A 26,968-nucleotide genomic window follows, 5' to 3' on the forward strand; every position below is an offset into this window, starting at 1 on the left:
GCCATCCGTTTCCGCACTTTGGCTTCTGAACTCGGGTGGAATAATGAGGCCCTGACAGCCGCCTTCTGGGAAGGACTGTCAAGTCGCATCAAAGATGAGTTGGCGGGTCGTGACATGCCCTCCACCCTAGATGCCCTGATTGCCCTAGCCACGCGAGTGGACATTCGTTTTCAGGAGCGCTCCAAAGAGCTGGTTCGTGAGCGACGTGCGGTACGGCACTCCTCTCCGCCACAGAAGTCCTCTGTGCCACAGTCATCTACAGCTGGGATTCCTGTCCACGAACCCATGCAGGTTGATCGAGTACGACAGTCTGACCAACGTCGAGCAGAGCGGCTCGCCAAGGGCCTCTGCTTTTACTGCGGAGGGGACACACATCTCCTACGCTCCTGTCCGGAAAGGCCGGGAAACTCCAAAGCCTAGGGTTGGTAGGAGAGGCCACCCTAGGTGCTGGGACTCTCTCCGACCCAGTTATGTGGACGGTACAAGTATCAACAGGAGAGACGCGCTTCACGGCTGAGGCATACCTCGACTCCGGAGCAGCAGGCAATTTTATCCAGCAGGCCACGGTGGACAAATACCAGCTGCCTGTTACTCTACTCGAGAAGCCCCTACTGATTGCCTCGGTGGATGGGAGACCCCTCTCTGATACCATCTCCTGGATCACGAAGCCGGTGGAACTGCGTATCGGTGCTTTGCACACCGAGAACATCGCTCTCTACGTCCTTCCACACATGTCCCACCAAGTCCTGCTGGGACTTCCTTGGTTGCGAACACACGAACCCTCAGTCAACTGGGGTACTGGCGAAATCACCCGTTGGGGCTCTGCCTGTCATGAGAGATGTCTAAAGTCTATACAACCAGTCCGACGACCTCCGGTTCCTGAGAACCTACCGGGTCTGCCCTCGGCCTATTGGTCCTTCACGGACGTTTTTGACAAGAAGGAGTCTGAGGTACTTCCGCCACACCGTCCCTACGATTGCGCCATCGACCTGCTCCCAGGAACAACACCACCTCGAGGACGGATATATCCGTTGTCTCCAGCCGAAACCAGGGCCATGTCCACCTACATCATGGAAAGCCTGGCAAAGGGATTCATCCGGAGATCCTCCTCTCCTGCGGGAGCAGGCTTCTTCTTCGTTAAGAAGAAAGAGGGTGACCTTCGCCCATGCATTGACTACCGGGGCTTGAATCAGATTACTATAAAAAACAAGTACCCCCTACCGCTCATCCCCGAACTGTTCGATCGGCTCAGAGGAGCCCGTGTGTTCACCAAACTGGATCTTCGGGGTGCCTACAACCTAGTTCGTATCCGCTCTGGGGACGAATGGAAGACCGCGTTTAATACTCGCGATGGGCACTATGAATACTGTGTGATGCCCTTCGGTCTGTGTAACGCTCCTGCCGTATTCCAAGAACTGGTGAACGACATTTTCCGGGACCTCCTCTACGTATGTGTAGTAGTTTATCTGGATGACATTCTTGTTTTCTCTCCGGACCTCCAGACCCACAGAGAGAACGTAAAGCTGGTTCTACAAAGACTGAGAGAGAATCGTCTCTACGCCAAATATGAGAAGTGCGTCTTTGAGCAGTCTTCTCTTCCTTTCCTGGGATACATCATCTCGGGGACTGGGCTGCAGATGGATCCCAAGAAGGTCTCCGCCATTCTCAACTGGCCTCCCCCTTCTGGACTGAAGGCAATCCAACGGTTCCTGGGATTTGCCAACTACTACCGCCAGTTTATTCCTCACTTCTCCGCCCTGACTGCTCCTCTCTCCGCTCTGACCAAAAAGGAGGCTAATCCAAAGGACTGGTCACCTGCGGCCGACGCCGCATTTTGCTCCCTGAAGCGAGCATTCGCCTCCTCTCCTGTACTCCACCGACCAGAGTTAAACCGCCAGTTCACCTTAGAGGTGGATGCTTCCTCCTCAGGAGCCGGAGCAGTGCTCATGCAAAAATCCTCCTCCGGGAAGATGGTGACTTGCGGTTTCTTCTCTAAAAGCTTCTCAGCACCTGAACGTAATTACACCATCGGTGACCGAGAGCTATTAGCGGTCAAACTGGCTCTGGAGGAGTGGCGCTACCTCCTGGAAGGAGCAGTGTACCCCGTGATTATCTACACGGACCACAAGAACCTGGAATACCTGCGGTCCGCTCAGCGACTGAACCCACGGCAAGCCAGGTGGTCCTTATTCTTTGCCAGGTTTGACTTCCAGCTTCATTTCCGACCCGCGGACAAGAATATACGCGCTGATGCCTTGTCTAGGTCTCTCATGCCCCTGGAGCAGGAGGAAGAGACTATCCAACCTATCATCTCTCCTAACAAGATTGTTCCGGTGGCTCCTGTCACTCTGGCCCAGATACCACCCGGGAAGACCTATGTCTCTGAGACCGACAGGGAAAAAGTGTTACACTGGGGTCATGCCTCGAAAACAGCCGGCCATGCAGGCCAGAAGAGAACATGGGGTGCGATTGTACGCCATTACTGGTGGCCATCCCTTCGCACGGACGTTGCCGCCTTTGTCTCTGCCTGCCCCTCTTGTGCCAGGAACAAGACGCCCAAACACCTGCCCTATGGCCGTCTTCTGCCTCTGCCGATACCCTCAGTTCCATGGCAACACATAGCGATGGACTTTATTACGGACTTGCCAGTATCCTCCGGACACACAGTCATATGGGTCGTGGTGGATCGGTTCTCCAAAATGGCTCACTTCGTCCCTATGCCCGGACTGCCCTCTGCTCAGGAACTCGCGGAAGCCTATATACAACACATCTTTCGCTTACATGGCTTTCCTTCCCACATCGTGTCCGACAGAGGAACTCAGTTCACCTCCCGCTTCTGGAGGGCTCTCTGCAAACATCTGGGAGTGACTCTGGACTTTTCTTCCGCTTACCATCCTCAGTCTAATGGCCAAGTGGAGAGGGTCAATCAAATCTTGACATCCTTCTTACGTCACTATGTCAACGCCCATCACGACGACTGGTCCACGCTTCTGCCTTGGGCTGAGTTCTCCCATAACCACCACGTCAGTGAGTCGTCCTCCAAATCTCCCTTCCATGTCGTTTACGGACTACAGCCTTCCGTCCCGTTGCCTATATCCCCTTCTTCGGATGTCCCTGCTGCTGATACTGTAGCCCGTGACTTCGCTACCATTTGGGACTCTGTCAAGGCGTCCCTTGGGCGCGCTTCCCAGCGGATGAAGAAACACGCTGACAAAAGGCGTCTAGACCCTCCGTGTTTCTCTCCTGGTGACCTGGTCTGGCTTGCTTCCCAGTACATCCGACTGAAGATTCCTTCCTACAAGCTGGGTCCTCGCTACATCGGGCCGTTTAAGGTCCTCAGCAAGATCAATGAGGTCTCCTACAAACTGAAGCTTCCGGCCACGATGAGAATACCCAACTCCTTCCACGTCTCTCTCCTCAAGCCGGTATTCCTTGGTCCCTTCTCCGCTGCTGCCAGCCCGGCTCCTCCTCCTATTGCTGAGGACGACATCTACGCGGTAAGAGATATCGTGGCCATGAAGACTGTTCGTGGCCGGCAGTTCTTCCTGGTGGACTGGGAGGGGTATGGTCCTGAGGATAGATCCTGGGAACCCAGGGAGAATGTGGGCACTCCTCTGATCCGTGCCTTCATGTCTCGGTTGCGGGGAGGGGGGCGTGGGGGGGGGGGTACTGTCACGCTCCCCGGGTCCTCGGCTCCCCTTCCCGGGTCCCCTGCCCCGCTCCCCGGCTCACCTGCCACGCTCCCCGCGTCCCAGTCCCTTGTGCCCGTCCTTCCTGGGCTTCCTGGCCGCCGATCCCGGCGCCCGACGGCCTCCCAGGCCCTGCTCGGCTCCCCTGCGTCCTCCTCTCAGCCTCCTTCCCTGGCTTCTGGCACCCGGGCCGCGCGCACGCGCATTAGGGCGCGCGCTGCGGTCACTGACCCTTTCTTAAGGGGCCAGCGCCCATTAACAGGAAATGAGGTTAGACAGGTACGGGGTATAAAGGGGGTTCTTGTCCAAGGGGGCGGGGCCTGATCTTCGTGTTTTCTGAGCTAGGAGTCAGGTCTCCTTGTGTTTTCCTGCCATACTTACGTATCTCTCTTCTAGAGCTGATCCCGCCTCGCCATCCAGTCCTGCTGAATCCCGAGCCCCGCACGCTGTCCGTCTGCCATCTGACAGTCCGTACCATCTCGGATCCCTGCGGTGACCTGTCATCTCGCTCCCAAGGTTCCGGACCCCGCCTGACATCATCTCGGCCTCCGAACCTGAGCTACGTCACCCGGACTACCATCTGTGACTCCGTGGTCCCAGGGACTCCTTCGCTACCTTCACTTGCACGGACTGTTCTGCTGCCCATCAGTGCTTCAGCTACCGGACTCCCTACCACCATCTTAGAGTTCGGTCCAGTGGATCCACCTCCTGGGTCTGCCCGACCGCCCGGCCCTGACACAATGGTATAGTTGTCTACTCAGCTAAGGGTATGGACAAGTCTGGTGTAATCCACAACGTATTCATTTTAATGAAAGTCATCTTGTCCACGTTGACTGGGAACAGGTAGATGCGCCTGTCTAAGATGACCCCCCCACACCATGCTGAACACACGTTCAGACAGTACACTTGTGACAGTTGAGGCCAGCACCTCCAAGGCGTATTGTGGAAGCTCAGGCAATGTATTCAATTTTGCCACCCAGAAATTGAATGGTGCAGAACCATCAGCTAGCACTGCGATATGTGTGGACACGTACTCTTTCACCATGTTTGCTAAATGATGACTCCTAGAAATACGCACTGTAGTGGATTATGTTGCTGGATGGTTTTTAGGGCAGCACATAAATTGTTGCCACATTTCAGCCATGATGACCCTCCCTCCTGAGGTGTGGCTGGTGCAACCGCTGTGTTGTTCACTTTCTCCTCCTCCTATGCCACCTTGTAGTTCCACTGAGCCCCCAATGTCTGGTGGGAATGGCATGCCATAAATACAGCATTACACAGCTTTGCCTTATATTCGCGCATTTTTCAATCCTGCTCCAATGGCAAAAGTAGAGATGCTACGTTTTTTTTGTAGCGTGAATCCAGCAGGGTTGTCTTAGCCAGTTGAAAAGCAATTGATTGCTCCCAGTGAGAGAAACAAAATTGCAATCTTGTAATTCTGATATCTTTTAATAGCTAATAAAAATAAATGATGTTACAAAGCAAGTTTTCGAGACACTGCAGGCCTCTTCATCAGACGTGTTCATCATTCAGGGCCAGGGCTCAAGAGTGGCTAGGGGGGTATTTTCACTTTTTATCAAGGGTTTGGGTGATAGAGAGCTGCAGACGTCCATGAGATGGTGTAGACATGGTACGTGATGCATGTGGGGGTCGTGGTGGTGGTGGTGTTGGTGGTGGTGCTGTTGATGCCACATCATGTGCTTGCGGAGAGGTAGGTAGCCCTGATGATTGTGACTGGATGCAAGATACCAACACCGCAGCAAAAGAGGGAGCAAGAAAAGCAGACCACATATTGCGAAGACATAGTGACCAAATACAAACACATACAATGGTCAAAAACCAACACCCCATGACCAGACCACATAGTGACTGAATAATACTACAATAATGATCATGAATCAAAATCACAATACTAATAACACTAATATTACCATCAGTACCATTATACATAGGAGCCCTGTATATAGTGTCAGTGTACAGGTAATACAGTGATCACCGGTGACATTGTACACAGGAATTCTGTATATAGTGTATAGGTAATACAGTGATCACTAGTGACTTTATAGACAGGAGATATATGTATAGGTAATATGTGACGCCCTTGCCGGGCCAGGTAGTTACAGATAGGCCCCTGCACAACACCGTTCCCTCACAGGTGACATCCGCCAACCTTTAAAACTCTAGTCACCCCCCTCAGGGCTAGACACCCCAGGGGGCGGAACCAGGCGGTTGGAAGACGCCCACCAAGGAGTCTAGACAGCCCGGGGCGGGAAAACAGTGAGTCGAGGGTTAGAGTTCAAGTTGGAGAGGAGTGTGGGCTGGAGCTGTGTGCAGCTCCAGCAGAGGTGAGTACCCCAAGTTGAACGGCGCCAGGGTGGGAGCCCTGGTGCAATTAGCTAGGAGGCAGACGGCGGTCTCCGTCTGCAGGAACCCGGGAAGACGGCTCGGTGGAACCGAAGTGGACAGGGACAGGGTAGTGGCCCGCCGGTGCCAACCCGGGGAACCGACTCGGAAAGCGGAGCACACAGGGGGGTGCTCGGACCCTGAAGCCGGGACCAGAAGCGACTGGAACTGTTTCATTTACCGATTGAGGCCAGGACTGGAGGTCCTGTCCCACCCAAAGTCCCTATTAGAAGACGGCAGCCCACCGAGGGGGATAAAAGGCCACCGCCAGGGCTCAGAGATCCCACGGGCCAGCGTCTGCGGGCAAGGGCTCCTTGGGCCACATCCAGCCGGGAGCGGACTCCTGAAGTTGCAAGCACAGGCAGTCCACCATCTTACAAAGGTGCAGAAGAAAGACAGAGACCACCAGCCGGGTGGGGGAACCAGAATGCAGCCGGCTGCGAGCACCGACCACCATCACCTTGGTTTACCAGAGACTCGTGTGTTTGCTTCAATAGTGAGTACACCAGCACCCTGCGGTCGCTCATCTCCCTGCACCACAAACCCCCAACGGGTCCCTGGGCCACCATCCCTGCCCATGGAGGGGTTAACAACTTGCTGCATAACATCTCCCCCGGGTGCCCCGTAACTGCAGCGGTGGTGTCCAACCTCACCACACACCGTGGGTGGCGTCACGAACTTAGTTCGGCTCCGCCCGTACATATACGTTCTACACTCACCACTATAACCCCCCTTTTTGATCGAAGTGACCGCGAGACCCACAGGTCCGGAGACCCTCGAGCTGCCCACAGAAGGTCCGGATCCAAGCAGCTCGGCTGCTAAGAGCGGGGAGGCACAAATACAGTGATCACCATTGACATTATACACAAGAGCTCTGTATATAGTGTCTATTGTGTGTGGGTGTGTACATGTAATACGCTAACTTACCAGTAACGACATACACAGTAGCTCTGTATATAGTGTATGTGTATAGTGTACAGGTAATACAGTGATCACCAGTGACATGATACACAGGCGCTCTATACATAGTGTCAGTGTACTAGTAATACAGTGATCACTGATGACGTTATAGATAGGAATTCTGTATATAGTGTACAGGTAATACAGTGATCACTGTATATAGTGTATGCTGTGAGTATGTAACGACTAAATGCCAGTCGTTATGACTATTAAGATACGATGGCACTATGGAAAACCCAGGGACACAAAGATGGGGGATAACAATTTTCTTTATATAAAAAAAACAGTTCTCTTGCAACGTATGGGCCACAACAGCCCAGAATAAACAATGACAGTTTATGCAACTTGGAGGACTTCAAGTGTCGGTCTGTAGGGATGAAGTGGACTATATTTCCCCCCACTATACCGCTCCCTCTCTTATCTATTAATGGGGCTTACCCGGGTGCACTATTACAGACAATGGCACGTGATCCCTCCAAGGGTATAATCTTACAACCACCTCCCCTTATGTTTACAATGCAATCAGGGTACCCGGCCACCTTCCCATATACAGTCAGCAACAAGCAAATATATGTAAATGTACCTCTATTCAATATTCTGTACCTCACTGCCCCAGACAGTGTGAGGAAGCACAGGCAGAATAGTCTTATTATCAGCACAACACAGCTTAACCTCCAATAACTTCCGGTTCAGAGCAAACGCCTCAAGATAAACAAGTAACACAGCTCCTTCTCAGTAAATAATCTGTAGAATAATCCTCCTTCTTCTTTATCCTTTCTATCTATTTGTCCCTGACTTACTATTATACACCGATCGGTCTCAGGTCAATTGTTACTCACTGAAGTCTTCACCCAAGATGGCGTCCGTCCCCTCAGACTGCTTCTGATTCACTCTTAGATGATTTTGTCCAAACAGTTTCTGGAGAAAAAAAAGTCACTCAGATAAATTCCCCTCATCAGGGGCAGTAGGAGCTCCAAGAAAAAAAACGAATAAGCAGTCCATAAAAAGAAGAAAAAGAAACAGGCAATCCTATGAATCCAAACACGGGAAAATGACAGCAGTTCTTCTCTTGCGCAGTCCCTCAGATCCTGACTGAAATTTTCAACCGTCTCTCTCCATCTACGTTACCAGGGAAACCTAATGTAATCCCTTACTGTTTAGCAGTGTGCCTGCACTCTAGTGACACCTAGTGGCCATTTAAATTATAGCATAAATATATAAAATACATAAACAAACATGCAAGTTTATCTTATGTACATTTTCACCCTGTTACACTCCACCCCACTTAAGATTTGGCGTCCCGACAAATCAATTTCTACATCTTACATGCAGTACATATTCTTCAGGGTTGTACCGTATCGGAGGAACACCAGCCGTACTCCTTTCAGATCTTCGTAATTCAGTACCTGTCGTGTTCGTGGGGGCGATTTCCATGTCTGGCGGAGCAACGACACTTGGAGGTAGCTCTGGAGCAACTGGAATCTGCAATGCCGGATCTTGGTCATCTGGTGCCACGTTGCTGAAATCATCACAGTAGTCACACACAAGGTTATTTGGCCGACCTGTGATTGGTGGATCAGGCGAGACAGGTGGGCATGTAGGTGTGTCGGAGATACACCTTTTCAACCAGTTCCGGTGCAACGTACGACGGGGCCCGACACAGCCTTCAGGGATCACAGTGTACACACTTTCCCCTGTAAATGGTCTGTCCACCACAGTGTAAGGTGTAGCCTCCCACTGATCGTCCAATTTTCCACCTGGGCGAGTAACTCGTACAAGCACCCTATCGCCCACTAGGAACTCATCTCCATGCACCAGTCTACGATCTCGATGGGGATGGTCCCGCACTCATTCCCCCACTATCCTGTGGATTTCCGGCAGCTGTGGTGACTCTGAACCCATTCACTGGCTGTGCGATACTCGAGTTCCCCAGGTACTGACAAGTTCAGTTCCTCGATCTCCCTCCCATGCCACCCAAACATCATCATGTAAGGGGTAAACCCGGTAGTGTTATGGACTCTATTGTTATAAGCCCACACAAGTTCAGGGATGAACTCAGTCCACCTCGCCTTCTGCTGCTGTTCAAGCATCCTCAACATCTGTAGCAGCGTACGATTGAACCGCTCACAGGCCCCATTTCCTTGCGGATGGTAGGGTGTCGTTCGCGATTGTTTGATGCCATAGACCTGCAGAAACTCAGTCATGAGTTTACCCTGGAAGCAAGCCCCTTGATCTGAATGTATCCGTTGTGGACACCCGTAGGTCGGGATAAAATGTTTACAGATTGCTTCCGCTGCGGATTGAGTGGTTTGGTCCTTGGTGGGGACAACCACGGCAAATTTTGTGAAGCTATCAGTCATCACCTGGCACGAATGATGCCTACTCCTAGAATACCAATTGTCAGGTAATCTACCATTAATACCTCCAGCGGGGCAGATGTCACGATGGTTTGAACAGGGGCCCTTTGTTCAGGGGACTTATTCAACTCGCACGGTCGGCATCTAGCACACACCTCCCTTACAACTTCTTCTAAGCCAGGAGTGTATACAAATCGGTGCAATCATCGATAAGTTTTCTCAGACCCAAGGTGAGCACCCTGGGTATGGGCCTCGCGAGCAATGCCTGGAGCCGCCGAGGATGGGATTACCACCTGCCATCGGTATCCTAACTCAGCCGGCAAGTAGATCCAGCGATACAACACTCCCTCCACTATTGTCAGTCTGTCCCACTGCCGTAACAACTTTTGCTCCTCCGAACTTAGCTGAGCTCTAGTTTTCACATCAGGCCAAGTTTTCTGATTCACCCACCCCTTTACTCGTGACAGCCCAGGGTCTGCGTTCTGTAGATCAGCCCATTCTTGACGAGTCTTCCCCAGCAATCTGGCTACTCGTGTCACCACCCCACTTGAACGTGCCAGATCTACAAATTCAGGTAATCGCCTCAGGTCAGGAATCTCGGTATCCTCGAGATCTTTGTCTACCTCACACCCTGGCGCATCTCGCGTTACCCGTGACAGGGCATCTGCGTTGGAGTTTTCTTTTCCGAACCGGAACTGAATCCGGTAATTAAATTTGGACATTCGCGCCACCCATCGCTGTTCTAATGCTCCCAGTTTGGCGTTCTCCAGATGAGCTAGTGGGTTGTTGTCTGTCATTACAAGAACCTCTGACCCTGCTAGATACTCAGCAAATTTTTCGGTCATGGCCCACACCAGGGCTAACATCTCCAATTTGAATGAACTATAATTATCAGGGTTGCGCTCAGTGTCCCGTAAGGACCGGCTGGCATACGCGACAACCCTCTCCCGTCCCTCTTGCTCTTGGGCCAACACTGCTCCCAGCCCATGCAGACCTCCGTCTGTATACAGAATAAAGGGTCGGTCAAAGCGAGCATATGCCAACAGAGGTGCCTGTACGAGAGCGGCCCGAATTTGATCGAACGCCTGTTGTTGTCGGTCGGTCCATTGAATAGGCTGATTCCTGGGGCCCTGTGTTTTCCCCTCAATAACTCATTCAATGGTTCAGACATCTTAGTGAAGTCCTTCACAAACCGACGGTAGTATCCGGCCAAACCGAGGAAGGCCCGCACGTCTCTCACAGTCGTGGGAGTGGGCCACTCCTGGATAGCCTCTATCTTACTCTCGGTCGGACGCACCCCATCCGCTGACACCACATGTCCCAGATATTCAATCTGAGTCTGGAACAAGCGACACTTCTTGGGTTTGATCTTGAGGCCATTGTCCTTTAGCCATTGTAGCACTTGCCGGAGCTTCCTAAGGTGATCCTCAAACGAATCTCCAAATATAATTACATCGTCCAGATATATCAACACAGATTCAAAATTGTAATAACCTAGACAGTACTCCATCAGTCGCTGAAATGTGGCCGGGGCATTAGTCAGTCCGAAAGGCATTCGATTAAACTCATAGAGTCCCATTGGTAGGATGAAGGCTGTTTTTTGACGATCCTTAGCTGCCATGGGTTCCTGCCAATATCCACTAGCCAGGTCCAATGTGGAGAAGTATTTTGCCTTTCCCAGAGCAGACAGAGACTCCTCAATCCTTGGCAATGGGTATGAGTCACGCACGGTCTGCGCGTTCAGCTTGCGGTAATCAACACAAAACCGTATAGACCCGTCCTTCTTCCGAACCAGTACAACCGGCGCTGCCCAGGGACTCTGACTCGGGCGGATCACGCCATTATCCAACATTTGCGCTAACATTCTCTTGATTTCCTGATAATGATTCGGGGGAATCTGGCGATATCTCTCTCGAATTGGGGCCACGTCCCCGGTGGGTATCTCGTGTTCAACCGCCTTTGTGCAGCCATAGTCTTCATCACTCCTGGAAAAGGCAGACTGGTATTCCCATAGGGTAGTCTGTAGCTGGTGCACCTGTTCCGGCGTTAGCTGAGTTGTATCCATCCCCATCAGCTCTATGATCTTCTTACCATTCCACATGGGCGTGGGTGACTCTTCTTCTCCTGCCTGCATCGACAGAGTCCAAGCAGTCTGGCGATTCGCTTTCAGCGTGAACTGATTCTTGTGGAGAACTTCTCCACTGCACACATACACATCAGCCAGTTTTGAGCCCGCCACCAAAGTCGCCTCATGGCTCTGCAAATTCAGGCACCTAACCGACACCCTCCCATTTTGTACAGTGACCAGCGTCCTGGCGATCATGAAGCCTTCCATGCTTTCGGACTGTCTCACTGGCTCCAAAATTACTTCCACACCATTCAGCTTCCTATGGGTCCCCACTGGCATCAACCCCAGCTTCTCTTGACCCGGAGCGATAGTTACAGCGGGGTCACGTGGGACGTACACAGCTCCCACTGCTCTTCCTCCCGCTGAACTCTTCTGTATACCACACGAGCGGACCACCTGCTGTAGGGCTCTCTGCGTGACCTTATTAGTTGTTGCTCTTTTCCAGTATCCTGGGCCATCACGCTCAAACAGAAGAGAATCCAGTTCCCTCAGGATGTTCATCCCTAGGACCACCGTAAGATTTGGCCTTGCCTGCGTCTTCACGAGTATCACTCCCTTGGTTCGCAGCTCCTGTCCACATAGCTGCACCTTCATCCATGCGATACCCGCTACTGGAATCTCTTCATTGTTAGCCGCTTTCAGTTTTAATAAATGCCCCGATTCTGGTTTAGCAGCCTCCTTGAAGTACGTCTGGAAATATTCTACCGGCATAGTTGTTACGTCTGATCCAGTGTCTACCAGACACACAACTTTCTTCCCAGAAAACTGTACCTCCAGTACAGGACTCTCCACAATCAGACCTTCTGAGCAAAGTTCGGGCATTGGTTCTGGGTTCTGCCTCGCCGTATGCCCGGCTACAGCGAGGGCTTCCCTTTTACCGCTTTCAGTTTCTTCTGTTCTGCCCCTCTGACAATCTCGTTGCAGATGTCCAATCCCTCCACATCTCCAACACTGGATAGGCCCTCTCATTCCACTTCTTGCTGCCTCTGATCTGGGACGGGCCGCTGTTCCTTATTGTGTATATAGCCGTGACTGCATCTCCAAAATAGAAGGCAGCATTTGTTCAGGCATGGGAGTACAGGGTTCCATTGATGCTGGATAGGTCAAAGGCATCCCCTGAGCCCGCATTTGTTGCATCTGTTCTGCCAGACCCTCCACAGTCTTCTGCAAGGCTGCTAGCTGTACCTGGACAGGGTCTTGACTCAATTCCTTTGTGTCAACCAGCTGCATGTTACTCCATTTCAGGGCAGGCTTCACCTCCAGGGTCCGCGCCACTGCCTCTTCTTGTATTTCAGCGTAGGTAACACCAGGGGTATTCCTTGCCTTCAGTAGTAGTTCACTCCTTAACATCTCTCTCATTTTGGAGCCCCTCAATGAACTGATCCCGTAAAATGCGATCAACCTCGGCCTCAGCGCCCACCGTTACATTCGACTTCTTCTTAATTTTCTGATGCAATTCTTCCAATGCAATGCCATACTGGATCAGACTTTCTCCAGTCCTCTGGGTACGAGCTAAAAACTGTACTCACAGTTGTCCGGCCGCTGCTACATGCTCAAAAGTCTTTTCCAAGACCTGAATTATTTCATCCACTGTCTTTCGCTGACCATCTGGTTTCAGCAGAACAACTTTGCGGGCATCCCCCTCCAGAGCATTCAGTGCGACCTCGGGTTGCAGTTTGGGGTGTACGCTGTGCAAGGCAATGGCGTTCTTCAGCCGGCCCACCCAGTCACTGAACAGTAAGTTATACCCATCGAATTTAGCCAGATGATTTAGCAGCGCGCCCGTTGCAGAGCATCCTATTAGTCGCTCACTGCTGGTCACCAACGGGGAAGGGGGGTGAAGTACTACAGGGGGTGTTACAGCGTCTCCCATCTGATCGGGGTTATCTATAGCGAGCACCGTATCTTGCCGTCTACGCCAAATATGTAACGACTGAATGCCAGTCGTTATGACTATTAAGATACGATGGCACTATTGAAAACCCAGGGACACAAAGATGGGGGATAACAATTTTCTTTATATAAAAAAACAGTTCTCTTACAACGTATGGGCCACAACAGCCCGGAATAAACAATGACAGGTTATGCAACTTGGAGGACTTCAAGTGTCGGTCTGTAGGGATGAAGTGGACTATATTTCCCCCCACTATACCGCTCCCTCTCTTATCTATTAATGGGGCTTACCCGGGTGCACTATTACAGACAATGGCACGTGATCCCTCCAAGGGTATAATCTTACAACCACCTCCCCTTATGTTTACAATGCAATCAGGGTACCTGGTCCCCTTCCCATATACAGTCAGCAACAAGCAAATATATGTACATGTACCTCTATTCAATATTCTGTACCTCACTGCCCCAGACAGTGTGAGGAAGCACAGGCAGAATAGTCTTATTATCAGCACAACACAGCTTAACCTCCAATAACTTCCGGTTCAGAGCAAACGCCTCAAGATAAACAAGTAACACAGCTCCTTCTCAGTAAATAATCTGTAGAATAATCCTCCTTCTTCTTTATCCTTTCTATCTATCTGTCCCTGACTGACTATTATACACCGATCGGTCTCAGGTCAATTGTTTCTCACTGAAGTCTTCACCCAAGATGGCGTCCGTCCCCTCAGACTGCTTCTGATTCACTCTTAGATGATTTTGTCCAGTTTCTGGAGAAAAAAAAGTCACTCAGATAAATTCCCCTCATCAGGGGCAGTAGGAGCTCCAAGAAAAAAACGAGTAAGCAGTCCATAAAAAGAAGAAAAAGAAACAGGCAATCCTATAAATCCAAACACGGGAAAATGACAGCAGTTCTTCTCTTGCGCAGTCCCTCAGATCCTGACTGAAATTTTCAACCGTCTCTCTCCATCTACGTTACCAGGGAAACCTAATGTAACCCCTTACTGTTTAGCAGTGTGCCTGCACTCTAGTGACACCTAGTGGCCATTTAAATTATAGCATAAATATATAAAATACATAAACAAACAGGCAAGTTTATCTTATGTACATTTTCACCCTGTTACAAGTACATGGTATACACTGACTTACCAGTAATGTCTCTAGCTAAGATTATTCATCTTCGTTTTTCCTCTTCATCCAGCGCTGACCGCAATCATTTCTTCCTCCCATGACGCGACTCTGCAGAAAATAACACAATCACCTATAGCTGATCACTCTCAGAACACATTCCACACTTTTCCACCAATTTCTGTACTACGTCAGACATTTGTTCCCCCCATTGTAGACAGTATCCCCAAAATTAAAATATATTATGGCAGTCTCCCATCCTAGGCCTCTTTATTTAAAAATGTCTCCCATCCTAGGCCCCTATGTTGCCCCATCCTGGGCCCCATTGTTTCTCCATCTCAGGACCCTAAACTGCCCCATCCTAGGCTCCTATGTTCCTCCATGCCAGGCCCCTAAACTGCCCCATACCTGGCCCCTATGTTCCTCTATCCCAGGCCCCTATATCCACTACTCTGTCCATTCACAGAGGAGGAACAAAAAGATTCTTCTCACCTCCTTGTGCTCCCTCGGCGTCCTCGCGCATTGACATCAGAGCGTGACACATAGCAGTGATGTTAAAAGATGTGATGTAGGCACACATATATATACACACATGTAGACAGGCACACACTGGCACATGCACGCAGACGAGCACACACAGACATATGCAGATGCACTGACATGCAAATGTATGTAGAAACACATACATGCACACACGCTTACATGCGTAAACACACAGATATACAAAGACAGTCAGACAAATGCATGCAGACAGGCACACAGGCGTATGCATACATATGCACACAGACATGAACACTCATGCAGACAAGCACACACTCATACATATGTAAAGACACACATGAATACATGCAGACAAACATGTGGACAGGCATACACATTTAGACACAGAAATGCACACATACACACATGTGCGCTTACATATGTAGACACACAGACAAATTTACAGACATGCTGACACACACACAGACTGGCACATGTACACATTGGCATGCAGAAAAATGTACGCACATGCAGGCAGGTGTACGTAGCCAGACACATGCACATATTCACATAGGCACACATGAATGCAGACACGCACACATACATAACCATGCAGACAGATGTACGCGCACATAGGCACACACAAGAACACGGCTAGGCACATGCACGCACACATATGTAGAGATGCACAAGAATGCAACCAGGCACATGCACGCACACAGACACTCACATATGTAGACAATGCAGACAGGCAAACACATGCTCAGACACGCACACATGTAGACACAGGCACATGCACGCACTCATGCACAGACATGCACATATACGTAGACACACAGGCACACGCCTGCACACAATGTATATGGTGTGTGTATGTGGACTGTATGTGGTGTGTGTACGTGGACACACATGTAGGCACATACATGCACACAGAGTGCAAATACAAGCACATGCACAGACAAATACATAGACACAAAGGCAGATACATACATACACATGTACACAGATATATACTCATTCATACAAAAAAGTCATATAAACAGACATTTAAACATGCAAAAACATACACACATATTAGGGGAGTGCTTACCTTCCCCCTCTTGTCTCCGGTCCGGCCTGCAGCCTCAATTGATGATCCTGTCTGGCAGGAAGTAGGATTCCAGGGTGCACAGTGTGACGTTACAATTAGCAGACATGGCAGCATCTGTTAACTGTGACATGGCCAGGGGAGCACACAAACAACTGAAGGCGCAGTGCAGCTCTGACAGACACAAAAACAGGCGGCTTCGTGGCTCTGGCACAGCCACTGGTGGAGCCGCCTGGGGCACCCTGTCCTAGTCCAGCCAGCGGATAGCGGCCATCTGTTAACCAGCCACTGTACCAGTAGACCAGTCCGACACTGCATACTTACCTCTCAGTCCCCCACTGCTGCTCCTTGTTGGCCTGCTGTCTGTGCTCTGCACATCTCAACACGGTGGTGAGTGTCACGCAGTAGTGACATCGCTGCTGTGCTGAGCTCTCAGAGAGCACAGAGTCAGATGCCAGCAAGACAATGGGTCTCATTAGTTTCAAATGTATCGGTATTTGAAAGTGTGATCCTGGGCGGGGGGCCCGGTGCTGGAACTGACACTGATGGCAGCCGCCTCCGGGCCCCTTCAGCTCACGAGCCCCATAGCAGTTGCATGACCTGCCTCTATTGACAGTACGGCACTGCCAGGGAGCTCTTTTCAGCTGGCTTTGCTGGGAGGTTTTCACTGGCGCAACGAGCGATAGCAGCCGACTTACTGGTTATGGGCCTCGTTTGCTTAGCTGATGTTTTGTCTGCCTGAACATGTCCTCTTCATTAGAAATGTACACGTCACTATCACAGCCTTCGCTCCAGGTGGGATCGAGCACCTTGTTGTCATCCCTCGCATCGTCTTGCACCCACTCCTCAACCCTGCCCTCTTTCCCAGTCTGCACACTGACAAAACCCACGGCAGTTGGCACCTGTGTTTCATCATTCTCTGAGCTGTGGTGCACTGATTCACAGACCATGTCCACAAACCCTCCCACGGACTCATCCTACAACACAACAAGTGGTTGGGCGTCAGTACACTCGGTCTTTATCATATATGGGGCAGGGCCAGGCAGATGGGCCATGGGACCCCAGCCAGCAGAGTCATCAAACAACATAAGTGACTACTGCATGACTTGTGGCTCACACGGTTTGGTTGATTTTGAATGGGATGAGGTGGAAGGAAGATGACCAAGGAACTTAGAAGACGACTCTGAGCTTTCAGGTGTGGACTGGGCGGAAGATAATGCAAAGGAAATGAAGGCACTGGTATCCATATAATCTAAATCTGCCTCAACATGTTCTGGTCTCACCATTTGTACAATGGTCCTCAGGCCAAAGTAATGACGAAGACCATCATGAGGCCTACGTGCAGAGGAGGAAGGTGTTTCAGTTTGAAGCGTAGCAGGCACAGATCTACCACATCCTCTCCCTGAAGCAGCTACACCATCAGCAGCACCACGGCCCCTATTAGATGTTCTCCTCATTCTTTGGCACACAAACAAGTTCAGATTAGATGGCCCGTATACAGAGAATGATTATAACAAGCCTGTATGCAGCTGTTTTTGACCGCTATGTGTCGAGCCCCGGGGACGCTGTATCGGTGCATCACCTTCAGGAACTCCGCTGTCAGTCTGGATCTTGTTACAGGTAGGGAATCTTCTATTTGTCGTGACGCCACTCTCAGTATTGCGGTCAGTGGGGACCGCCACTGCAGGTTGAGGGTCGCCTGGGGCTGATGGTGTGTGCAGTCAGTTGGGATAGCCTCCTGAGAGTGAGGCAAGCCCCAGGGCCCGGTGTAGGTGTGTAGAACCACAAGGCGCAGAATAACTCCACACAAGCAGGATGTCTTTCAGGGGTTTTACTCACTTCAGATGGCAGGGTGAGTAACCCGGGCGTAGCTGGGATGAACCAGGCTGGAACCAGGTATCCTTCAGGCTGACTTATGATGGTGACTACCGACTCGCCTTCCTTAGCCCTTAGTGGTTTGGGGTAACCCCGACTTTTAGTCCCTATGGGGGTCACCCAGGGAAGTTGCTGAAGCCTCTCTCCCCTTCAGTTGCCGTTTGCTTGTCGCCTGGACCAGATCACTCCAGCTGCTTGCCTCCTGTGAGCTATGGGCCCTAACTGTGGCTACGTGGCTGCGGCTTTTAGGTGTTGTGGTGTGGGCTTTGAGGGCCCCACACCGGCAGGTTTAGCAAGGAAAGGTGGATCTATCCCCGCTCCGGGATCTGCCGCCCGTTTGGGCCTGGTACTCCCTAGCAGTCTCCTTACTTCCCACTCTGTGCTCTCTCTTTAGCTGGAGATGGGTTTCGGGTAGCACTCCTAGGTGACCGTTCTCCCCCGTCGGTAGCCACTGCGCGGACGCTGTCAGACTGCAACAGCCCCAGGGGTCTGCTCCTCTCTGAGCTCCCCGGACTCTGCACTGAACCGGCTCACTCCTGGGACCTTCACTTCTGTTCCTGTCTGAGCTCCACTTCCATGCTCCTCACTCCTCCACCCTCTGCTTCCGACTGTTTACTCCTCCTTCTCTTTTCCCCTTGTGCCTGCCTACGCCACCTAGCAACCAAGCTCTCTTACCACACCCCTTGAGTGGAGATGGAGGCTTTTGGCCCCCTCCACTATTCCAGTGGAGGTGAAGGCTTTTCCCCCTCCTGGGATCCCCAGGGGTCCTCTCAAAGGTACATGTGTGAGACCTGATCACTATGCACCTGTGTAGTCACACCTCGGTCAGCCTTCTGGATTACCTGTATTGTACTGTCCCCAGCATGGGTGCAGTACTCAGTGGTGCCTGACCAGGTCAGGGGCGCCACATTCCCCCTTAGTTATCACCAGCACGTCCTCGGGCTGCAAGACAACATTTTAAAATGCATAAAACGTTAAAACATGGTAAAACATTTTTAAAACCACCAGGTACCATACATCACCACCCTCCACCCACAAGTCCGTTAACCCACCCTAAACCCTCTCACTATGGCCGCGCCTTCAGCCACTTCTGGCAGGATGTAGAGGCGGCTTTCATGGGCTGGTGGTCTTCAGGGTATACCTGGCCTGGTGGATCCGCGCCTTCAGCCTCTTCTGGCAGGATGTAGAGGCGGCCTCCACAGTTGGTGCTGACCAGGTACCCTCTTTGTGGTGGAGAGCCAGGCCCCATAAACAGGCATGCTCTCTGGTTGCAGGTGAGCCAAGGCCCTATATACGGACGTGCTCCCTGGTTGCAGACGAGCCAAGCCCCTAAACAGGCTGGCTCTGGTGGTGGTGGTGCCCTCTGGTGTAACTATTTACACTGCGAGAGTTTGTGGCTATAGCCAGTTCATAGCCTTAAGGTTCATTTCTCACATTAGTTCATGTGGGCACATGCTTAAACTTCAACGTTGCAAAACTTCAAACTTGTCAAACAGTAACTTGGTGTACTTTACTTTATGCAGATTCCTCCTCACCAGGGCTTGGGCCTGTAGGGCTGCGGCACCTGTTGCTTTCTTGACCTCTTTCTTCTTCTGTGTCTGTTTCTTTTTCTTTAGGACATGGTGTTACATCGAGTGCATACCAGCCTCTTTCTCCTTGATGCATTGTAAATTGCACTGTGTCTCCCATTCTTAGGTTTCTTCCAGGATGTCCTCTGGGCAAATGAGCTCTAACGTCTCTTCTGTTGACAAAAATGCCTTCTTTCATACCAGGTGCAACTATAAAGCCGTATCCTGATTTTAGGCTGAAATCTTCTACTACTCCTCGACAAAGGGGTCCTCTGACCTGGGCTTTGGCTCTTCTCAGGAACCGTTTCTCCTCTAGGTCTCTGGCTGTTATTTCATCTCTCTGCTCTGGAGACTGTGGTGCAGGGAAAGACTGGGTTCTACTACGGCGCCGTGTCTTGCGGGCCGGGTTCTGCGGGGTACAGCTTACAAGCTCCCAGGTGAGGCTTTTGGGTAGATCTTCTTCAGCAGACGGTGTTAGGTCTTCCTCATCCCAGCGGGAATATGGCAACATCTCCGGCTCTGGGCATGGATCCACTGCTGGTGGCTCCTGAGTCAGCTCCTCAGCTTCCTGGCCTCCCCTCCCCCTTAGTTCTTCTGAGCACTCCTTTGGTGGCAGTGCTGGGGATGGACTTTCATCAGCAGGCCCAGGCGGGGGACTCTTTGGCGTGGTTGCTGCAGGGGTTGCCGGAATCCTCTTGGGGGTATGCGGAAGGAGCATGTACCGGTCCACCATCTCCTGTGGGAACTTGGCCTCCAGGTCAGCCTTCAGCTGCCAGTATGCGGGGTCCTCACCTACCAGGGATTTCCTTGCAGGGACTTCCTTGGACTGGGGAGCGGTGTCTGCTCTGGCCTTGCAGGCCGGGGTAAACAATGGTACGTCTGTCTTTTCTTGGCGGGCCGCGCCCTGTATGGCGGCGGCCTGGTCTTGGCGGGCCGCGCCTGGCATGGCGGCGGCCTGGGTCAGCGTCACACCTGCGGCGCGGATGAGGGTCGCGGTGGCAGCCGGTTCTCTGCGGGCCGGACTGGGCGTTGCTGCAGGGACCGGGTCTTGGTGGGCCGAGCAGGGCATCGCTGCGGCGGCCTGAGCTTGGCGGGCTGCACCTGGCGTGGCTGCGGCCTGCTTCAGCGTCGCCGCGCCGGACGCCTCTTCAGGGACCGCGGACGTGGCAGCAGGGGTCGGGGCACTCGCGCTGGCAGGGGCATCACTGGACTCACCCATCGGTGGCAGCATCGGGGTCTGAGTCGTCACCGCCCGGTCTGGCACTCGGCGCGCGGCTCTCTCTTCATAGGCCTGAACCGCCGCGGTCATTCCCAGGAACTCCGCACGTCCCTCTCTGATCAGCCTTCCGACCCTGGCCTCCAGTTGATCGCAGAACTCGGCGAGCTCCCGACACCACCAGGCAGCGGAGCCTGGCTCTGGGTCTCTGTGTTCAGACGCCATTTTCTCTAACAACAAGCTGCTGGCTTCTTTTCCGTTCCGCCGTCTCTGGACGCTTCCGCTCTCTCTACAAGCGAGGTCAGAACTCTGCAGGGGATCTCTGGGTAGCCACACCTCTTCGTGGGCGGTAACTTCTCCCAGCGCGGGCTGCTGTTGTTTTTCAGCGCGCTTTTCATGGTGGCAATATGGCGGCGCTTCCAATTTTCCAAGCGGACCGCCCAGGCACATGGTCACCTGTCTGAACAGGTCTAGTCCTTATCCTGTTCGTGACGCCAGATGTCGAGCCCCGGGGACGCTGTATCGGTGCATTACCTTCAGGGACTCCGCTGTCAGTCTGGATCTTGTTACAGGTAGGGAATCTTCTATTTGTCGTGACGCCACTCTCAGTATTGCGGTCAGTGGGGACCGCCACTGCAGGTTGAGGGTCGCCTGGGGCTGATGGTGTGTGCAGTCAGTTGGGATAGCCTCCTGAGAGTGAGGCAAGCCCCAGGGCCCGGTGTAGGTGTGTAGAACCACAAGGCGCAGAATAACTCCACACAAGCAGGATGTCTTTCAGGGGTTTTACTCACTTCAGATGGCAGGGTGAGTAACCCGGGCGTAGCTGGGATGAACCAGGCTGGAACCAGGTATCCTTCAGGCTGACTTATGATGGTGACTACCGACTCGCCTTCCTTAGCCCTTAGTGGTTTGGGGTAACCCAGACTTTTAGTCCCTATGGGGGTCACCCAGGGAAGTTGCTGAAGCCTCTCTCCCCTTCAGTTGCCGTTTGCTTGTCGCCTGGACCAGATCACTCCAGCTGCTTGCCTCCTGTGAGCTATGGGCCCTAACTGTGGCTACGTGGCTGCGGCTTTTAGGTGTTGTGGTGTGGGCTTTGAGGGCCCCACACCGGCAGGTTTAGCAAGGAAAGGTGGATCTATCCCCGCTCCGGGATCTGCCGCCCGTTTGGGCCTGGTACTCCCTAGCAGTCTCCTTACTTCCCACTCTGTGCTCTCTCTTTAGCTGGAGATGGGTTTCGGGTAGCACTCCTAGGTGACCGTTCTCCCCCGTCGGTAGCCACTGCGCGGACGCTGTCAGACTGCAACAGCCCCAGGGGTCTGCTCCTCTCTGAGCTCCCCGGACTCTGCACTGAACCGGCTCACTCCTGGGACCTTCACTTCTGTTCCTGTCTGAGCTCCACTTCCATGCTCCTCACTCCTCCACCCTCTGCTTCCGACTGTTTACTCCTCCTTCTCTTTTCCCCTTGTGCCTGCCTACGCCACCTAGCAACCAAGCTCTCTTACCACACCCCTTGAGTGGAGATGGAGGCTTTTGGCCCCCTCCACTATTCCAGTGGAGGTGAAGGCTTTTCCCCCTCCTGGGATCCCCAGGGGTCCTCTCAAAGGTACATGTGTGAGACCTGATCACTATGCGCCTGTGTAGTCACACCTCGGTCAGCCTTCTGGATTACCTGTATTGTACTGTCCCCAGCATGGGTGCAGTACTCAGTGGTGCCTGACCAGGTCAGGGGCGCCACATATGCAAAGCTGCATGATTCCACACAGTATAATGTTTCCAAGATATTCACACAACAAGACACGCTGGAAAACAATTTTTTGGTAGATTGGGATAATAGATAGCAGTGCCTGTACGCTGCTGTTTTTGGCCACAATGCAAAGCTGCATGATGCAACGCAGTATAAGATTTCAGAGATATTCACATAGCAAGGCACACTGAAAAACACTCTGTTTTTTTTGTTGATTAGTGCTATTACACTGCTACACAAAGCTGCGTGATGCAGCGCTGTATTTAAATTAAAATTACATGCACCTATCACTGTCCCTCACTCCTGGAGCATCTTATCCCTACAATGTATTTGTTTTTTTTCCTAACTGTACCTATCATTGTCCCTCAATCCAACAGTGTTCTCTCCCTATTCTTGTCAAAGCAAAATGTCGGCCTGGTCCATGAACTGGTCTTTATACAGGCCGAGTCACGGGGTGCGCCAGCCAAACACAGCCATTCCAATACTTGGCATGGCTGCGATGGATCCTGAAGTACCCACAGCTTAAAAGCTTGCTCATCTGCAGCTCTGCAACCTTTCAACAGCTGTATTCTGGTGACAAACCTGAACAGGAACCAGACATTACAGTAAAAAGTCTATTTTTGGGGTTCAACGCCGGACACAAAGTGTCCGGTACAGACCTAGAACTTTACAGTTCGCACTTCCGTAGTGCCAACACTTTCAGACATGGCTGCATGTAAACTTTCAGACTGCGTCAAATGTAATCTCAAGCTTAAATTAAAATCTTATCCCTGACGGCTGAATCAACTTATATGTATACTTGACATTTCCTTAAAAAAATAAGTTTGCCTTGCTTATTAAGCTTGAGCAGAGTGTAGTGTGCCAACAATAACTTGCTGTGTCCACAGATTGATCCAGCAAACTATTTAACTATTTGAAGTGATTGCTGACATACTACAAGAGAGGAGAACATTTTTAATATGCAGCCAACCATTTTATAATGTAGTTTTAAAAATTGTCTAACAACGTGTACTGTCTAGGGCTGAGCGGATCCGGACTGTAAAAGTCCGGATCCGCGGGGTTTCAATGACATCTAGGTGCTGGACCTGGGCCCGGGATTCTGGGTGCACGATCCGGATTCGGCAAATAAAGTAAAAATAAAGAAAACAACAAATGAGCATCAGTTTCACACTTACGGAGACTCATTGTCATGGCGGCACACTGCTTCCGGGTCATGCATTCACTTCCTGTACTGTGCAGGCAATCACACAGCTTTCCATGTTTTCCCCGCCCACCGGCCGTCCTCTCATTTGTGGTTGGTTACAGGGTGACGCGCCCCCAGCCTGTGACAGTCTCTGGCTGCAGTCATCGCTTATCGCGGCTCAGGCTACACTCAGAGCTGGCAGTCTTCTCTATGGCTGCTATGGCTGCCAGCTGTGACATGTAGGAGAGCTGGATATGTCGTCATAGGACCTTGTGTGGATTACGCCAGACCTGGAGGGCTGTGTTGGGGGTTAATAAAATAGTGAAGGAGGGTGCGGTTTGTAATTTATTTCAAATAAAGGATTTTTCTTTGTGTCTGTGTTTATTTACATTCACTTACATGTGTGATGCAGGTATCTGATAGACACCTGTGCCATCACTAACCTAGGGTTTAGTAGCAGCTGTGCGCCGCTATTAACCCCTGCTATTACCCCGATTGGCACCACATCAGGCCACCGAGAAGAGGCGGTAATGCATCAGGATTGTCACATCTAATTGATGCTGCAACACTGGGCGGCTGCGTTCCAAAAATATACCAGCCCCCAACTGGTGTTATCATAGCTGAGGATGAAAATTGAGGGGGACAGCACGTTGCTTTTTTTTGTTTTGTTTTTTTAAATTATTTAACAAAAGAAAAGCCGCATGCAGTTCCTCTTTTGATACAAAGCCAAGATAAGCACTGGGCTGGGGCACAAAAACAGCGTCTAAACGTTTTTTTGTTTCTTTTTAATTTTTGGACCAATGGATGTAAATTTAGTGATTATTACATTTTTACACCATATTCCGGCACCCAATCTACACCTCCTAGTAAAAAAAAAATTGCAAAATTGGTGCTGAAGTCTGGTGCAGACAATTTCAGCACCAAATGTGCACCTCCTGGCAAAAAAATTGCGGCAAAAACCACGGCAAAAAAATTGTGGCAAAAAATGTGTCGAAACAATGTGTTTTTTTACCAGGAGGTGTAGATTTGATGCACGAATATGGTCTAAAAATTTCAGCACCAAATTTGCATCCCTTGGCCCAAAATTGAAAAAAAAATTGCTGCCAGCAGGTGGAAATTTAGAGCTGAAATCTGGTGCAGATGATTTCAGCACCAAATGTGCACCTCCTGGCAAAAAAAACGCAGCAAACATCGCAGAAAAATAACCATGGCAAAAAACAGCAGCAAAAAAAATGCTTCAAAACAACGCGTTTTTTTTGCCAGGAAGTGTAGATTGGATGCAGGAATATGGTGTAAAAATTTCAGCACAAAATCTGTATCTCTTGGACAAAAAACTGCGATTTTTCTGTTAGGAGATGAAGGTCTGTGAACTCAGTGACCTCCACCCCAGGTTAGGTTACCTGCGATCACAAATGACCTGATTGACGTCATCGCTCATTGCGCAGCTCATTCAGTCTCTTGAGCTCACAGAGAGCGTTTGTGTTCTATGGCCACTCTCTGTGATATTCAGATGTAGCAGAGCTGAAGTGGCGTGGGACCTCCTGTGAATTACGTCGGACCTGGAGGGCTGTGTTGGGGGTTAATAAAGAGGTGAAGGAGGGGGTGTTTGAATTTTATTCCAAATAAAGGATTTTTCTCTGTCTTTCAGCTGTGCACTGCTATTAACCTCTCATTACCCCGAATGGCACTGCATCACGCCACCGGAAAGAGTCGGTATGGTACCAGGATTGTCACATCTAAGAGATGCGGCAATACCGGGAGGCTGTGGGCTGAGAATACCAGCCCCCAGTCGGCGTTATCTTGGCTGGGGACAAAAATTAGGGGGAACCGCACGTCGGTTTTTTTTAATTATTTATTTAAATAAAAAAAAAAAGCCCCATGCGGTTTCTCTTAGACCGGAATCACAGTTGCGAGGGACTCGCGCAAGACTGCCATGGCAGTACCCGGCAAAGCCTCGCACATGTAACTGGATACACAGGACAGATACAGCCCAACAGCTGGGGCTGCAGCTGCGGGCTATATCTGTGCTGCTGATTGTTTATTTTTTACCACCAGACTGACGCGCAGACACGTGCACTGCTTTCCATGCCCAACAGCCATCCTGGCGCCTGTGATTGGTTGCAGTCAGCTGACAAGCTGCGACTCAGGGTGGGGGCATGTCTAGCTGCAACAAATTACACGCACCGGTGGGCTGGCAAAACAATGATTGAATTGTTGGCTCCGGAAGGGAAAATGTGACCTGGAAGGAGTGTGCCGCCATGACAGCGCCTCGGTGAGTATGCCGCGCTCGCTCCTATCCCCCTATCCCCTCCACAAATGTTTTTAAGCTCCGGATTCCGGTCCTCCATTGACTTATATGGGCACCAGATTCCGGAGCGGATTGGACTCTTCTTAAAATCTGGCAGTGATCCGCCGGAGCCGGATTTTTGGGCGTTCGATCAGCTCTAATCCTGTCAGTAGGCTACACGCTTGCTAATTGTCAGGTCCCATGAACTTGTACATGTCTTGAATATGTTCACCTGTGTTCCTGTCTCTGTACCAGTCCAGTATGTCCGCTCCCGAATTCTTGAGTCCATTCTTGTCCTGTGTCCCTGTAATTCTTGTCATACAGTCTGTACCAGCCATCCACTCTGTTCCAGCAGTCCTGCCTGGACCTAAGCCCGAACCTGCTTGGTTGACCCCTGGGGTCAGCTGCCGCATATCCGGTGACTGCCCTGGAGTGGTACCTGGCAGCTACCATCCAGTACTAGCCTAACCTCACCATCAGAGGCTCTAGTAAAGATGAGGTAATCGCTTAGTCACGCCCCTCCAAGGTAAGCCTGGATCCATAGTACAGTGGGGGCTACACCCACCAGCATGACAGTTTGCTCAGGCCAAGGACCCCACTGACTCCAGCTCCCCTATGCTTCCAGCATTGTATCAGGAGATGACCCGCCAGTGGGAATAACAGAATCAGATTTTGATCTATCTGCGGTCCGTGAATACTCATTGAACAAAATTTGGTATCTATGAACTCATACCGACATAAGGTATTGTGCCACTCCTGCAGCGGATCAAACCGCTCGGATCCGGGGTGATCACTTGTGGCTCGAGGGTCTCCGGACCTGGGGGCTTGGGGCCACTCTAAATGTAAAAGGGGGAAGTTATTTACAGGGGAGTTGTAGTTCATGAAGCCACCCGTGGTGTACGATAAGGAAGGGGATACCGCCGCTGCCAATGGGAGTACCCGGGGTGATGGAATGGGGCAGCAAGGTGTCGTT

The sequence above is a fragment of the Anomaloglossus baeobatrachus genome, chromosome 3 (genome assembly GCF_048569485.1).
Source record: "Anomaloglossus baeobatrachus isolate aAnoBae1 chromosome 3, aAnoBae1.hap1, whole genome shotgun sequence".
Taxonomy (NCBI): domain Eukaryota; kingdom Metazoa; phylum Chordata; class Amphibia; order Anura; family Aromobatidae; genus Anomaloglossus; species Anomaloglossus baeobatrachus.